The sequence below is a fragment of the Uloborus diversus genome, chromosome 9, assembly GCF_026930045.1.
Source record: "Uloborus diversus isolate 005 chromosome 9, Udiv.v.3.1, whole genome shotgun sequence".
Lineage (NCBI taxonomy): Eukaryota > Metazoa > Arthropoda > Arachnida > Araneae > Uloboridae > Uloborus > Uloborus diversus.
This window is the reverse complement of record NC_072739.1, coordinates 71,697,458-71,714,949: the sequence shown is the minus strand read 5'-3', so window position 1 is coordinate 71,714,949 and position 17,492 is coordinate 71,697,458. Positions and strand designations below refer to the sequence as shown.

Below are 17,492 nucleotides of genomic sequence, written 5' to 3'. Positions count from 1 at the left end.
TTAATTTTCTATTTTCCAATGTAGTTAAATTTACATTAAGCAATGTTTTGTGTAACTGGTTTGGGCTACTAGCAAAATGTTTGGACATTCCATTTCTTGTCCCAAGCACCTGCTAAAATCCTTCTCACGCTTTCTGTCACCAAAGTTATTTTTAAAAATAATTTTTATCACTTTTCTGTTGATCATTTTATCTTCTATAACATTCCTATCAGCTACATTCTATATTGATTTTAATTTATTTTTAACTTGCATGGCGATTTTCAAGTCGCTTATTTTACATTCAATATCCAGGGATTTTTAATAAAGATTGTCTAATCAGTCCCCCATTTAAAAAAGTGTTGTCTTTTTTTCTTCTGTTCTCATCGGTACTGTGGAATAATTTTGAAATTCTCTAATATTTAGGTGAGTACCTTTTTTTAAAATTAAGTTCTTCGGTACTCCGGCTGAGCTACCAATACATTTGTTGTTACTTTTTCGTTTCGGCAACTGAGAAATGACTTACAAAAAAAAAAAAAAACTATCATTGCTTTATACATCTAAACCTGAATAAAAATTTTTGATCAATTTTTCATAGGCATTTTTTATTACTTTAAAATAATTTTAGTTATTTTTTCTTTAAGAATATTACTGATCTAATGAAACCTTTCGAGTCTAATATGTTGTGCAGAGATCATCTGCAATTATTTCAAATGTACGAAGTAGTTCAAATGAACGAGTTGAATGAACAATCCTCTGATGTGTGTGTGTGTGAACAGAAATTAAATAGAATGACAATGCCCACCCCTGTTTTTTTTAGAGGGTGGTTCATTCTCAATGCCAGGGGTGCCCATTCTCATCAAATTCAATGGCGCAAAGTGTCTTTCTTTGTCGAAAAAGTTCTGCTTTTTTTTGTTTAAATTCTGTCACACAAGAAATATAACATACAATCTAGATTTTTTAAACGCTTTTTCGATTTTTTGCTGTCAGTAAACGTAAGACTGCCATGTAAAATGTTATTCTTTAATGTTTAATACGCTGCAAGTACAAATGAAAATAATAATTTTGATTAATAAATTTGTTGTGTGATGCAATATTCTTTACATCAATACTATTAAATTATTTTCAACTTGAGTTCTTTATTGGTACATTTGAGTTATTTCTTGGCATTTTTCTGTTACGTAAAGTATTAAGCCTGTGGGGGAAAAAAGCTACTCAACCCCCCCTCCCCCGTCATGTGTCCTGATATTTAACTTGAAAAATCTGGTCACATCTCCCCCCCCCCGCCCAAATTTTCACAACCCTCTTTCCCTTTTTTTTTATTTTCTAGCTCTCTTTTTTATGTTTTATTTTTTAAAAATATGTTAATTTATTTTTTTAACATTTTTATTTATTTGTTTATTTATTTATTTTTAATCATTATTATCATCATTATTTTATTAGAAAAGTTCTGTGATATGCCAATGAAAACACACATACACATACAAACTAAATAAATAAATGAAATGAAATATAAACAGAATAAAATAAAATAAAATAAATAACTTGAATCAAAAATAAATCAATAAATAAATTTCAATAGAAAAATTAAAAAATCCCCTCCAAAAATTATGATAGCGCAATTTGTGCCATAATCCCGCTCTGTGGGCACCCGTGCTCAATGCCATGAATAAATGGTTACTAATTTTAATGATAAATCAGGGGTAATAAATAATGCATGATGCAATCAGATACATTTAAATATTTTATTTCCTACACGTTAATATTTGTAAGTTACTTTAGTAGGAAGGAAAGCTTTGAACGATATTTACGCATTCTTTGCATTGGCCAGGACTGTTTTAGAAAGTCTTTTTTGTTTTTAATCTCGCTGTAAAAATTCCTCACAAGCTAATCCAATATTAATTTTACAGATCAACTTTACCTCAGAGCAAGACTAACTTATGTCCACAATCGCTACTTTATAGGAAAAAAAAGGAACCTTTGTCTGGATCATTCAAAGGATAAGGGGGTGCGCTCTTTTAACACTGGTAAATAATTACAGTTGATTGTTTTTTTTTTTTTTTTTTTAGAATTACGTTTGCATGACTCGATATGGACTAGGATTATACATACAATGCAGAAAATCGCAATTTATAGACTCGTGTCTCGTGTCAGTCTGGCTCTGGGGTACAGAAATGAGTTTTTGGACTTTTTCGGTCATCTGCAATCAAATTTATCTTTTTCCGCTACGTGAAGTAAACCAGCCAGGACACCGAGATTTTGTTTGAAAACCGAGACTGTCATGGTCAAACCAGGACTTCTGGCAATCCTACTTATAGTCTACAATTTCACCATCCAATAATGACTTAACCTTCTGAAATGGCTACTGCATGATAGATTTTTCTATATGTTGCAGTGTTATATTTTGTTGCTTTTATATTTTTCTTAAATCTTATGATAATACCACCAACCTTAATTTTAAAACTCATATATTATTGCTTATTACAAGAAAAAGAAAGGATTATTTTCTCATAGCATGAGTATTGGAAAATAAATATCATTCATTGAAATCTGTTTATTGAAAACTAGTATTACATTAGTTTTTATGAATCAAAAGGCAATCAAATGTAAAAATAGCACATGTCTGTATCATTGTATTGTTCAATAAAAATATTTGTTTGTATTTAATGAATTTATTTTTTCCATTTAAATCCATATTCACTTTAAAACAGCCTAGGCTGATACCACAAGAAGTTATGATTCATTAAGTTTGCTTCAGATATTGAACCAAAAGTGAAAACATATAAAATGCATTAAATTTGAACCGGAACAAAAGAGCTTAACTTTAAATTTACATTAATGTCATACTAAGTACTGGTTTCATTTCAATGTATATTGTCACTCTGATAAGTTTAAGCTTCACCTTGATAATGTTTATATTCTTTTGGGATATCAAGGAAGGGTAATTGGCACCAAATTGAGTTGGGTTGCTTTTGTAGAAGTTTCTCAAAAGTATTCCAACGCAAATCCGTGCAGCAATTACACGTCCCTTTTTCATTGAAGTTCCCAAGAAGAAGTAGTCAAGGTCAAGCTTGCATTTATCAGAGCCACACTATGATATTTTCTTTCTCAACGCCAACTTTTTAATTCATTTTATAACTTTTGATACTGGACCCAAAATTCATGATTTTTTGTATCATGATTTAATTTTTAATTGCATTAATTGAAAACTTAACTGCTACGTTACAGATTCATCATTTACACAGATTACACATTTATTTATTATTATTAATCTCAGCGTTTTCGATTTGAAAATTTTAATGTACTGAAAAAAAGGTGGATAGGGCGGTTTTTCCCAGGGTGGACAAAATCTGACAACCTTGCCTTTCGGTGATATTCCGCATAGCTTTGAACCCGACATTTCTTTGAAGAAACTTCTCAAGATACCATTTAAGGATTTTTTTTTTCTTCTACTAAATGCTTTCACTTGATTCATAGCATAATATAGGATTCTAATAGATAATTTTATCAGTTTATATTGATTGTTTTCAGTTGTAAGACGTGAATTTTTTGATAAGTTGACCAAAAGTTTAAAAAGATGTGATATATGGAAATTCACTGTATAATATTGTTTACATTTTGTTTCACTAGCTAGCAGATGAATGACCGAAGCAATGGTTCTGTCACTCGTCTGATCATCAGTGCTGATTCTACATTAGCTACCAGTTTGTTTGGCACTCTAGGCTTCCTTAAGAGGTTTTCTACCTCCATCTAACTCACTTCCTATGCCGGGCTGATGAGTGCTAATAAGCACGAAACTGCAGTCCTCAGCTGGAATTGACTGAGCTGGCGGTGTATTTCCGCCTTAACCCTGGCTTTAGGGCGGTAAGTTACTGAAAAGTATATATGGACTTTCAATATTTTACCCCGCCATGGAGAACAACATAGTGGCATGTTCTAAGTATGAAATCTCTCACTACACAGCAAATCATGGATTATACAAAGTATAGTTTTACCATATGGACACATCAAGCCATTGTTGTGTATATATAGATTATTGTGTGTGTGTGTGTGTGTTGTAATTTTTTATTTTACTTTATCCTGGTAAACTTTGCTTTTTTAATAATTAATTGATAAAAATTACCCTCTTATTCATACTATTCACTACTTACTTGTAATCAGACTGCCTATTGTTTGGGAGGAAAACTTTTTGACGCTTAGAATACATATTACTCATTAATCTTAAAACCAATTTTTAATGTTCAACAGTTTGTATAAAAATAACAATGACACATTCAAATAAAATAATTTTATTTTCAAAAAAAAAATCCATTGTTTTTATGAAAATCAGCCTTCTTGTGTGCAAAATTTTTCGCTATGCCAATGAATCTGATGGGATGTTAGCCACTTCAACTGTGATAACCTAGAAATATATGTTGCATGCAAATCCTTCTCGTTTGAGTATGAAAGGTTTTTTAAGAAAGATAAAGTTCTGCATCAATTTCCACACTACCTTAAAGTGGCATCCAGACTGGCGCATCATAAAACAGCTTCTGAACATGACCTAAGATCAAAAGCACTGTAGTGTGGATGCCACTTTGGAGGTATGATGCAATAAGCGCATTACCCTTTTTTGCAGAAGCAAGGCGGGTTCCCCAGGAGGTATATTTCCATCGCAGAGAAGAAAAGCTATTTGCTACTATTTTTAAAATGTCATTAAGAATTGATGGTGTAATAATCATTTACAAGAGTTCTTAGATAGTCCTAACTAATGGGAAAATTTTATACCAGGTATGTATCCAATGAAGGTGTAAGAATTGGAACATTTCTTCATTTATAAATGTTCATCCATCTGAAAATGCAGCAGGAAACTAAAAAATACAAAATTGTGTTTGGAAAATCAATAATTTTATGTAAGGACATTACACAAATATTTTATTTACTTTGAAAAATAAAAAAATCGTTTATAAACAGAAAAGATATTAAAAGTAATACCTCTAGTGTGATACTTTAATGTCCAAAAGAAAAACATTTACTTGAATTGACTGGTTCTCAAAAATATTCATGGATGCAAGCCTTCATTGAGTTAGCACACTTTGTCCTTTGCCTAATATTTTAAATAAAAGAAATGAATAAAATTGTAGAAAAGTTATCAAAATTCAACATTTTACAAAAAAAGAAAAATTAATTTGAATTATGAAATTTTGAATCCAAATTATGTTTTTCGCAATCATGAGTTGCGACAGGACCCTACTCATTGGAGTTATTGTTTCTGGAGCTCCTGTCCCTCCAAGCCTGCCCCTTCTCCCGGGCCTGTGCGATTACGTGTTTATAGTTTTGTGTATGTAGGCGCGCGTTCGTGCATGTGTCGGCTTGTGTGTGTGCGTAGACCTGTGTGTATGCACGAAGGCGCGTGCATATGTGTGTAAAAGCGCGTGTGAGTGTATGAGCGTGTGTGTAAGTAGGACATGAACACCACCGCCGAGCTGATTTTAGAGGACAGTGGTTAGGACCAGAGGAGCCGCGCCTGCAGAGGCTCCCGGTCCAAGCTGAAAAAGGAACCACAACGCCAAGGACGGTCAAATGAAAACAATTAGCTCAAAAAAAAAAAAAAAAAAAAAACACAAAAATAAGCAATTGTTGAAAATTCAAGAATATTAATGAACAACAAATGAGCGATTTTCGGAAAAAATGTCCCGTTCGTAACGCTGGAGAATCAAAAATCAGCATACTACGTATAAAAAGCGAAAGAGATCCTTAAAGAGGCATAACAATTTTGTATCGGGATGAAAAAAAAACTATGTTTTGTTACAAAAATTAGAATTGTTTACAAGACATTTAAAAACATATGAATAATTTTCCACATTACAGTCAAATCTCAATAACTCGAATATTCCTTTATCTCGAAGTTTTCATCAGATGCCAAACTTTTGAGACTGTTGTGAAAATTCCCCATAACTCGAAGTACCAATTATCGAGTTATCGAGAGTTGACTGTATTTCCTAACAAAGAATTAGTCTACTTATCTTCTGTTTCAAACACAAGTGACATTTCAATGAAGCACGGTCATGAAAATGCTTCATTAATAGATCAAAATATAAATGGAATCTTTCTTTCACTCAGTGTTATATTTTTACTTTCATAACTTAAAATTATATCTATGAAAAAACAGGATTTTTAAAGAAATTTTTAAATTTGATTTACGAGACTACAGTACTGTACATTGGTTTGAAATGCACTTCTTAATTTCACTTCAACAGCTTTGTCAAAAATGTTTGTATTCTCGTTGGGCCCTCACACCGAACATAGTATAACAGTAAAGCAGACCTGTAGGTACTCAGAAAAGTAATTTTGCATTGAAGGTGCACTGCTTGGCCTTCAATTTATGGTACGAGATTTGGCAAATCACATAATATGTATACAGTATAGAAAATATGTTTAATCATCCAATGATAAATATAGAATGATAAGTGTTCTTCATCTCTTCAGCAGGAAATTACTAAGATTTAAAAGATATAAATATGGTACAACTCCAAAGACTAGTTTCAATCATTAAAATTTTGTGCAGTATTTATATTACTTGACAAATATCACATTAATTTACAATTAATATACCTGAATCAATGGAATGCATGAGCTGTATATGAATGTTGAAAATTTATTTAACCTGAGAACTAATGTTCGGGGATGAAGGAAATAAGAATGAATTCAGGTAATTGCAGGACTTGTAGAATAAACCTTTGTATTCAACAAGAGAAAATAATTTATAGTTTTTTTGCACTTGGTGGTATAGTTTTTTTTTGTATTAATAGTGAGACAAGTTTACAACATCATTTTTTAATACTCAAAGCAAAAAAAAAAAAAAAAAAATAACTGAAAAAAATGATGATTTGTTTATAAAAATTCCATTATTTGATTTTTTTAAACGGGAATAAATGAAAATTCAATAAGTATTATACATATCATTCAACTTTACATGGGCAAAACTGATGTAAACATAACGACTATAAAGTGTAGATTAATGACGAAATAACTTACTATGCTTCAGCAGCTCGAGGCATAAAATTTATATTCCTCCTTCTTATGAGATGGCTTGCACAAAAAGAAAGAAAAAGTTGACACAGCATCAGTTTTCAGTACTCTTTTTTAGTCCGATAAAATCCTTGTGGTCATACATGGCCGTCGTGACAACCTTGAATATCGTGATTTGACATTGACAACCGATTTATTTTTTTAGCTCTGTAGTTGAATGTGGAAGGATTTTGAGGGATATTTCCTGCTCCTTGCATTCTTCTTTATCATCATTATTCGTTCATCTACACGCACAACCGCTTGATAGCATTTTTCTTTACGAAAAAACCTAATTTCGACGACTAACGCCACGCTCCCAATACCTTTTACATTACCATGTGCCGATTTACACGATTCCCGCTTTCGGACATCTGACGTCATTTTGAGCTCGAAAACCAGTTTTCGCGCCTCCAAAACCTGCCTGACTTCGTCGGGAATGGGTTGTGGATCGTCCACAACTCCAAGTCAGAAAAGCGAAGTCCGACGTGCAATGATTGGCTATTGATGTCACATGCTTTCGTTTCTATAGTAACAATAAACCTTCTAAAATCAGGGAAAAGGTAGCCATCTTTGTGTCTACGGTAATGATTTTGATAAAGTGAATTTCAAAGTGTAACTTCGAAATTGAACAAAGTTACGTAAATCATTGATAATCGCGCGAAATGAATGAGCCTCTTTTTTTATGAAGGACCATCATGCACTGGAAAAAAAAAAAGATTTTTAACATGCTAGGAACTGCAGCGTAGCATCTATACGAATTAGTTGGGTAATTCTTATCGGCAGGATCATTTCTGTATATTCTGTCATAAGAATTATCTTGCTGGCAAAAAGAAGATATTATAATTTTATTCTTGCTTATGGAGGCAATGAGAAGATTTATTGGATTTTCAATGTTACACCTGAAACCTTTTCAAGTAAGTACCATTGTGATTGTTTATCATACAAATACTTTGTGATATTACTTAGATTATTATGTAATAAAAATAATGACATTGTTTTCATTAGTAGCTAGAAGTGTTTAAACAATGTTTTACGCAATATTGTAATAGCTTCATTTCATAACAAATGAAGAAATCTTTATATAATTATCAATCAAATGTTGTAAAGTCACTTTTTTCATAGGAACTTCCAAGTAGGTACATATTCTCAATTATGGGACCGCTTATAGTGCAATGGATTCTTTTAAATTTACTGTGTTTTATTCTAGGGCATAATTGTTCGTAACTTATTATGGGACATAATATTATGTGTACTAGTTATTGTAAAAAAAATATTCACGACAAACTGTTATGTGCTGAATCAGTTCATGATTTGGCTGGGCTGAAGCTCTGTTCCACTCCTATTTTTAATCAACAATTGTACTAAATGTTGAAACAACAACAAATTTTGGCAAAATATTCAGTATTCAGCTGAAGATAAGGATAGAATTTTAACTTAATGTTCGGTATTCAGTGCATCCCTAGTTTTTGGTTTATGCGGTCTTTTGAAAAAAATTCGAGTTTACGGAAAAAACACACACAGGTATAAATTTTACATTTAATGATAATGATAAAAATAAATGCAATGTGTACAAGTTAATTACAACTTTTTTCTTTAATTTCCTGATAAATATTTTCCATGAGCATTCAACAGGAGTTGAAAAGAAAGTTATTATTCATTAGTTGGCTACATAATAAGAATATTAAATGCAAAAATTTTGTTTGATATCTTTCTTTCCAAAGTTACATCAATATTGGAAAAGGATAGGCATTACTTGCGAGCGTCAAACTATTGTGAAAGGTGGGTGGACGAAAGGAAAACTATCTCAATGCATGTTACGCATGTTCATTTTAAGCTATATTTATCTGATTTTTCTGTTTATATACAGGAGGGGGTATCTTCAAGGGGTTTTTTTTCCTTGCCATCATTGAATAAAAAATGACCATAAACATCTTTTATCTGACTAAAATTTCAATGTTTAAAATAGTTTCCTCTCACATCCTTCACAATTAAACCTCTGGTTTTGCTAATCAACTTTAGCTGAGGGTAAAATATTTATCTTCGTGTTTGTTGTTTCTATATTCATTTCCTTTTGTGCTTGCAAGTAGCGAAAGTCAAAAAAAAAAATAATAATTTGAATTTTGACATCTTGAATTCAATTTATGATTTTCGCAATCACGAGTGTGTATGTAGGGGTGTGTGTTTGTGTCCAGGCATGAATGTGGGTATATGTGTGTATGTATGCGTGTGTGTATATGTCTGTGTGCAGGCATGAGTGTATGGGTGTGGGTATGTATGTCTGTCTGTGTGTGGTGTCTGTGTGCAGGCATGAGTGTGTGGGTATTTGTGTGTGCATGTAGTTGTGTATGTATGTGCGTGTGTGTAGGATATGGATGCAACCTGGAGACGGTTTTGGCTAGGGGAGCAGCATCGTGAAGAGCCGGTCGACGGTGATGCTGCAGAGGGTGCTGGTGGGAAAATAAAATCATAGGACATCAAAACAGTCAAATGAAAGCAATAAGCAATCATGATTGCTCAAAAAAACCGTAAAGATATACTTCTGAACATTTCTATGGTCCAGACTGCGTCATGACCCCCCCCCCCCCCCCAGTAACTTCCCACCCATAGTCACTTCTTTGACCACCAGACAAGGCGGTTGGTAAAACTAGCATTTGTAAAAACCCCAACTGGATTTTTAAAGGAGCACCTGGATTTTTTCAGGTAACTTTTAAATTTTGGTTTCGTTCAAAATTTAAACTGATTATTTTTCAATTAAATCATGGGAAAAGTTAAATAAACAATAAAAGTAAAATCTATATATCTAAACAAAATATGATGTATGTTAGTGATTGTGTGTGCTATGTAGTTTATACAAATCCACAATTAAGGCCAGATTTTTGCCAAATTTGTCACAAAGGTCCTTTGATACTTGAGAATTTACATGATGAATTTCACCCCACAGTGCACAACCATGGGAGGGAGGAGGGTTCCTTACACAAATCCAGTTTATCAAATCTTGTGCAGAGGCAGTGGCGTAGCTACATTTTCTGCCGCCCAAGACAATTCCTCAATTTGCTGCCCTTTGGTTGAGAAACAGTCAAAAGTATTTAAAGGAAAAATAAGAACTTAATTACGAAGAAAAATAAAGAATATGCTCTATTCAGAAAAATTTTCTAAATTAGCCCTAAGAGTGCATTTTAACCTTTTGGTGACACCAGGCAGGAGTTTAGAGGCCGGCGCTCTGCACAGGAAATTTTCCTAATTTAAAGATCTAGGTATGCAATTTTATGGTTTCTTTGGTCCTTTCAAAGGGGGTAATGACATCCTTTTGGATCCGTGCTGGGGTGCCTGTCTTAATGTTGAAAAACTCGGAAATTGCCGCTTTCCTAGATCCAATACTGCCATATTACAGAATTTGGATGGTTTTCTTTTTCACTGATACAGGGTGATAAGATTAATGAGCCCTATAAGTTCGATTAACCATACTGATTCATGAGAAGGAAAAGTTGTGTATTGAAAATCATTACTTTCCATGTGAATGTGAAAGGTTTACTTAGACATCAATTCACTAATTAAAAACCTTCTGCTTAAATGAATGTCTCAGTTTGAAACTCGCTGTTTATAGGAATTTTACTGATATAAAGCAGTAAGATTAGTCGCAGTTATTATTTGAGTTGTGAGTAAGTACTTTTATAAGATAAACATAAAATTAATTCTGGTCTGAATAAAAGTTTTGTAATAAGTAACCAATTAAAGCAATTTCTGAAACAGATAATGCTACCCCAAAGATAAGCAATTAATTGCCCAGACCTCTCTTTTCTTACTCTTGTTGTAACTTTCTCAAAAAAATAGTTTTTTTTTTTAATAAGGTAGTTTTCGAGTAACTTTCTTAAAATCAAGTGCTAATTTCATATTATAACGAAAAGTTTTTTTTTTTTGCCTCCAGTAATTGATCAGAAGCATCATTTCCCTATTAGCAAATGTTGAACTTTTTTCACATCAAGAACATGAAATTGCCACCCCCCAGCAAAATGCTGCCCGGGGCGGACCAACCCCTCCGTCCCACCTTAGTTACGCCACTGTGCAGAGGTCGTGCAATGCTTAGGAATACACATAGGAGGGTATTCGTCTACCTATGGGGAGAACGCCCCATAAGGAGTTTTCCTTATACAGCTCCATAACTTACAACAGATCTTTGCAAAATTTGGCGTCTTTTTGCGATTTTTAATTTGCGGTAATTCCTCTGCTTCGTGTTATCATACATAAAAAATAGTTTGCTCATATGTATATTATTTAGATGTGCGTCACATTTACTGTCTGGCCACGGATTGTATGGAAAGACAAACATCCGTTTTACAGCCGGAAATGGACAAATCTATTATTTTTTATCGATGCCAGCTTTTGCAGAAGCAGAGTCTCATTCAAATGAGTGGAATACGGGCATCAAATTTTTACTTTTCCCCCTTATTCACATAGATTCGTCTTATCTGGACGTATAAAAATTCCATGCAATCCGTGGTTAGACAGCATGTACTTCGGACAATAATTTAGGTTAACTTTTTAGTTCTGAAAAGTAATGACTTGACCATAATTATTCAATTCCCCTCCCCCTCCCTTTATTTCTTTTACTATTTGTGTATTAAAAAAAACTTTGGAAGGACTACATATTTGTTTTAGATATTAAATTCAATGCCTCTTGTAACAGTTCCGTTTTCTTGTAACGGCTGCATATTAGCCATTTCCCATTTTTCAAAAAAGTACTTATCAGACTAAAGTAAGCAAGAATTATTTCAATCAAATTCCAAGACTTTTTTTTTTTAATTGTTGGGGGGAAATGTTTTGATTAACTGAAAATGGCCATCTTTTTTTAACAACAGCTCAATGCAAGGTTTCCAAGAGAAAAAGCCATAATTCAAAAGTCAATTCCGGTCACCCCTCCCTTACATCCACCCTTACTCGAAACAACTTCGAGATGAAGAGATAACTAACTCCTGCTCAAAGGTAAAAACGTACACTGTGTTCAAAATGAAATATATATACATTACTTTCCTTTTGATACATCAAATAAATGCCAAACATATTTTTTCAATACTGCATTTGTTCAATGCTGCATTTGTCTATAAATCCTCACCCCAGGAGTTAACTAGAATTTTCTCAAACATTAATGCATAAAGGCGCTCAAAAGACATTTGCACGATGGCGCCAATCAGGCTTGGTGCGGGCCTGCATACACGTAGATTTGCACATGTGTTAAATGTAGCCTCCCCCCCCCCGAAAAAATATTTCAACACCACTGTTAGTATTATTCCACAATAACATGCAAAGCAGTTCTAAAAAAATATACATTTTGATACATCACTACAAGCATTTTATTATACAGTGAAACCTCTCCGAGAAGCCACCCCTTCGTTCAGTGAAAATGTGGACACAGAAGGGGTGGCCATACTTAAGAGTTTTCATTATTGAACTCGAACTGTACTATGAATTATATAATTCAACGCTTTTTAATGATGTTTCAAGAAAATAAAGGGGTCAACATACACAGGTTTCACTGTATCACTAAATGAAAAAATGCTCCTCATCGAGTTCTGAAAATGTAATAGCAATAACACAGCAAAAATTATCAACTGTTGTTTTCCGAGCGGCTATCAGAAAGAAAAACTTTTGCACACTGAGAACAGTGGTGTTCCCATAGGGTATATTCCATGTATGCCGTATATTCTCAAATATTTTTTAGACATATAGCGTATACCTTCAAGTTTCAAAAATTTCCATATAAACACATATTACATATATCGTTGCCTCAGAGCAACACTAAGACATCTAATCCCCGAAATAACATTAAGATATCCTACTGTTGCTCTGAGGCAACGATTTGATCGCATACAAATATTGTGCGTAATGGATTACTGGGAGTATACCCTCAGAAAAATAGATGGGAACATCACTGTATGAGAATAATTTGCACAAGCCAAAAACCTCATTTTTGAAATTGATTAAAATAAGCAAATAAATAAATATGTTTCAGTATTCTAAAAATCATTTTATTTATGAAATCCTTGTGCAATTTCATTTTTTCATGCATACAACAGCAGCATGATGTAATAAGATCCTAGAACATAGACCATTCTATTTTTTAAATTAATCTTTGAATTTCAGGGGGCGGGGCGGGAGGGAATGCTTGTTCGATGAACCCAGAATTATCTTCTATTTATTTTTTTAGCCTGGCTTAATTGTGCACATGTTATGTATTGAATATGCACACAGATTAAAAAAAAAAAAACAGCGGTAAACCATTACCGCGAAACACGGGAAAGCACTGTTTGGCAAATTTAGAATTTTTTACTTCTATTTTTAGCGTGACTCAAAAAAAAGATTTAAAAAAGCGCTATCCAAGACATGTTTTCTAAAAAATAAACCTTCAACATTTACGGAAAACACTTCAATTCTTTAACAATTAAAAAAAATAGTAGGAAATAACAGAAGATTCAACGGAAGCAAATATAAACAAACAGGTGCAGACCCCTGTCAAAACACCGAACCGGTTACGAAATTTGCATACGCTTCCCGCTTTCCGCCTTCGTGTAAATGAGCAACGATTTTTCTCTGACTTGTGACGTCACATGTCTGCCGTCCGATGTCCGAAAGCGGGAATCGTGTAAAAGGGGTCTATATGCGTTTGTTTTGGTGGACGATACATCACCTTCGGCTGAAGGATCGAAGGAAGTGACGTAACGAGCACACGAGCGGGAAATAATGCTGTCACAATGAATGTGTTAAAAATGGACGATAATGTTCAATGTTGGGAGAAATTTGTTTCTCAAATGCGAATCTCCTTATTTTGGATATGTTTCATCTTATGAACAACTAAATGGGGAGAGGGGCACGAAATGAGGGGGCGACGCGACGTAAGACGTAGAACCTTTGTGTCTTTTGAAGTACTCGTAGATAAAAATTCTGAGAACATATACCTGTTTAGAATCGAACAAAAGTCACTTCTCCTTTGTTTAGTTCCTCTAAATTTCTTGGAATATAGCCCCTGCGTGGGCTTCCTGGGGAAATGGGGAATCTAGCATTAAATTTTGCTGCTTATTTTAAATTCAAATGCATTCAAAATTATTACTTGAGACTATACAATTAAATAAATTTTTCATCTCTAAATTCTATTTTTTAGAAGATCTGCATATTAATTTGTCAAATTTCCTTTGAACCCCCCCCCCCCACCCCGAAAATGAAAATCTCGCTACGCCATTGATTGGACCCCCTTCGAAATAAAATCCTGGCTACGCACTGCATACAGCAATTCGGAACTCCAGCGCTCGAATACGCTACCTTGCGGTGATTTATAAAACTGCGTCTGCACCTAAAACATTGCCACGTTGCGCATCACGTGTGTCTGTTGACGTAAACACAGGCAGTTTGTTCTGAGTATTTATTAACGCAATCGATGTGTCTTAGTTTGCTTTCAGCTACAGAAATTAATTCGTCCCTTAGTAGTATTCTCGAGCTTCTCAAAATAATGTTAGTTTTTCTTATTTCTTTCAAAAAAGTATTAAATGGTGGAAGCGTAAACAAGAAAACTCTGGATTAACAAAATTGGATAACGTTATACCAGGTAAAAATTTTTATTGTTTTGTATGAATTTGTAAGAATATGAGTTTTTTTTAATCTTAAATTAATTTAACTAATCATATTTTACAGCAGCATTTAGTTGGAATGGACAGTATGCAAAATATTTTCTTGAATATATTATCGTAGAACAAAATGAATAACCGAGAAAGAATTTACTTTATTCCTTTTATTCTCAGCTGAAAGGTTTCGCCAAATTTGTTTAGGGTTATAGTAGTTTTAGTATTGTGCAAGCAAAGTAGCCTTGGCGAGTTTTCGCGTTTTTAGTTAAACCATTTTTAATTTTTATCATGAGTGGAATAAAATGATAGTAAGATTACAGAATTCGATAAGTAAAAAGAAATAATGGTCAATCAACTGAAAAGAAAACTACCACCATATATAAACTGTGAGTACACATTTTATTTATTTTGTTCTGAGTGAATTTGAATAAATATCAGTTTTTCAATTCGATGAAAAAAAAACGAACTTAACAACATTGACTGGACACTTTTCTTTAACCTAATTCCACATAAATGATTTAAATAAAATTTGTTACTACAGTATCCTACTGAAATAGACAGTATGCAAATAAATTTTCTTGAAAATATTTATCGCAGAACAGATTGAAAAATCCAGAAAGAACGTTAAGAATTTGAACAATAAAAAATAAAAGTTCGCCAAAAATCTGTTTATAGTGTTATGGTTTTAAAATTATGTGAAAGAATAATGTATCTTGACAAGATTTCGCATATCAGGTAAATTATTTCCATGACGAATGAATTAAATGCATGATTTCTTTGGATATCCAATCATATAGTCATAGAAATAAATTATCTAGTGTTAAACGTTACTCTTGACAGTCTGCCACGTATGTGCACTATGTGACAAAAATGTCAACAAATGCTGGAAATGTCACGAAACTGAACTTACTATGTACTAATGTATAGAAAAAACGGTACAAAATGAAAATGCCGTTCGAAGCGAACCAAAAATTTATGAATTCCGAATTCAACATCGTGAAAATGGCTGCTTCAGAACAACTTACTGTGTGTTCTACATTAATTGTTTACTTTCGTAATACTTTTTGGTTTCTAATCTCTTTCTATATGGGTCAGAATATCCACAAGACTTTGAAAAATCTTTTCAAACGAATAAAGCGAAAAAATCATACATACGAACAAAAATCACAACACTTTTAGCATTTTCTTCGCTACCACATGCGTTTGTTTTAGTTTTCAATTCCGCCATTAAACAGTGACTGCAGTGCCCCCTATAGTTCGTTGGAGTTGCGAATTCTTTACTGCTGCTTGACTCATAAAATATGACAGGCGCGTTTCTAAACTCGAGACCGGTCGCGACCGATCGAGACCAGGAGTGTTTATAAACTCTCTTCGGGGACTCCGAACGAAACCCGCTCGTGTTTACAAACTCCGATCGTGGTCATTTCGGTCGCGACCAGAGCGACCGCGCTTTTTCGCCGGGCGAATTCGTCACGTGACCGGTCGAATACTGTTTTTGCACAAATAGGCCGCGAAACTACTCTTATTTACATTTTGTTGGCTGCCGCGCAGATTGAGAGCATTAGAACAAAATAGAAAAAGTGCATTTTAGTCAAAATTTCTAAATCATTTTAATTTTTTTAACTATTGACAACCTGATCCACTGAATGTTTGGCGGAATCAACTCTTTTATTTTGTCTGTTCTTTTAGAGGAACATATTTACATTGCATGTTGAAGCTAGAAATTCATTCGTACAGCGGTCCTTAAACGTGGGAATAGAAAATAAATTTAAATTTTTACGCTAGAATGATGCATATGTAGGGTAGAATTTAAAGTTGAAATAATGGTAAATTTTTGTATTTAGCTTGAAACAATGATTGAATGCTTCGTTATATTTAATGCATGATTGTTGGCCCTAATATGCTGTTACAGTTGATATTTGTGTCAACCTAAAATTTGCAACTTTAGATCTGCACTTAAGATTCTTTTGATATAGTATTTTCAGTGTGTTGGTTTTAATAAACAAAATTCAGTTTTATTTGCTTCAAGCTAAATGGAAATTTCATATGTCAACACTAATTCTTTTAAAATTCTATTCCTTGTACATATTAACAGGATATTCTGTTTCTTTTTTTCTGAACAAGAGTGTTTCATTAAATATTACAATATACAGTGGCTCCCAAAAGTCTTCGTACACCTACGACTTTCAAAGAAATAGGCCCCAAATCATTGGTTAGAATTAATATTTCGGAATAGGTATTTAATTACAAGATCTATGATCAATTTTCAACAAAACTGCATGAAAAGTTTTCAAAAAATATTAAAACTTAATATTTTTAAAATCAAAAACCGAAAAGTGCCGGAAATTTTATCTCACAAAAGTCTTCGTACACTTTATAAAATGTCTATATATTAATGAATAATCTAACTTTTGATTAAGTTATTAATAAGTAGAATATCATACAGTATTCATAACACCTTTTAAACGTCTGGGAATAGATTTCATTCTTTTTCTTTCTTTTTTTGCGTAATTTCTGAGTAAGTTTTTTGCGTAATTTCTGAGTAAGTTCAACCACACATCAAGTCTCACTGTTTCTAGCTCTATTTTCGTTTTAAAGCCCTATTTTCGTAATCTAGCCTCCAGATATCTCTAAATACGTTACATTAAGTTACAATCTGGAGACTGAGGTGGTATTTTCTAAACTTTAGGAAAATTTTCGAAGCACTAGACGCAAACGTTGAAAACCGTGTGCTTCTTATCGTTATCTTGATAAAAAAAAAAGTTGTTTCCAATAACCAAATTTTTGGCTAAGAGTTCAAAATTGGTTTTTAAAATATTTAAAGGAACAGCATGATTCATTATTCCATCAAAAAAT

The 17,492-nt window shown here is 33.1% G+C and overlaps 1 long non-coding RNA gene across 1 annotated transcript; it reads right to left on the bottom strand.

Moving 5' to 3' along the window:
• Window positions 1-4,303: 4,303 nt before the first annotated feature.
• Window positions 4,304-7,023, bottom strand: LOC129229419 (uncharacterized). The gene is made up of 4 exons (XR_008581095.1): window positions 6,994-7,023; window positions 4,951-5,062; window positions 4,744-4,826; window positions 4,304-4,378 (listed from the first exon to the last, which is right to left on the bottom strand). It is a non-coding gene; the product is annotated as an uncharacterized LOC129229419 (long non-coding RNA).
• Window positions 7,024-17,492: the final 10,469 nt, after the last annotated feature.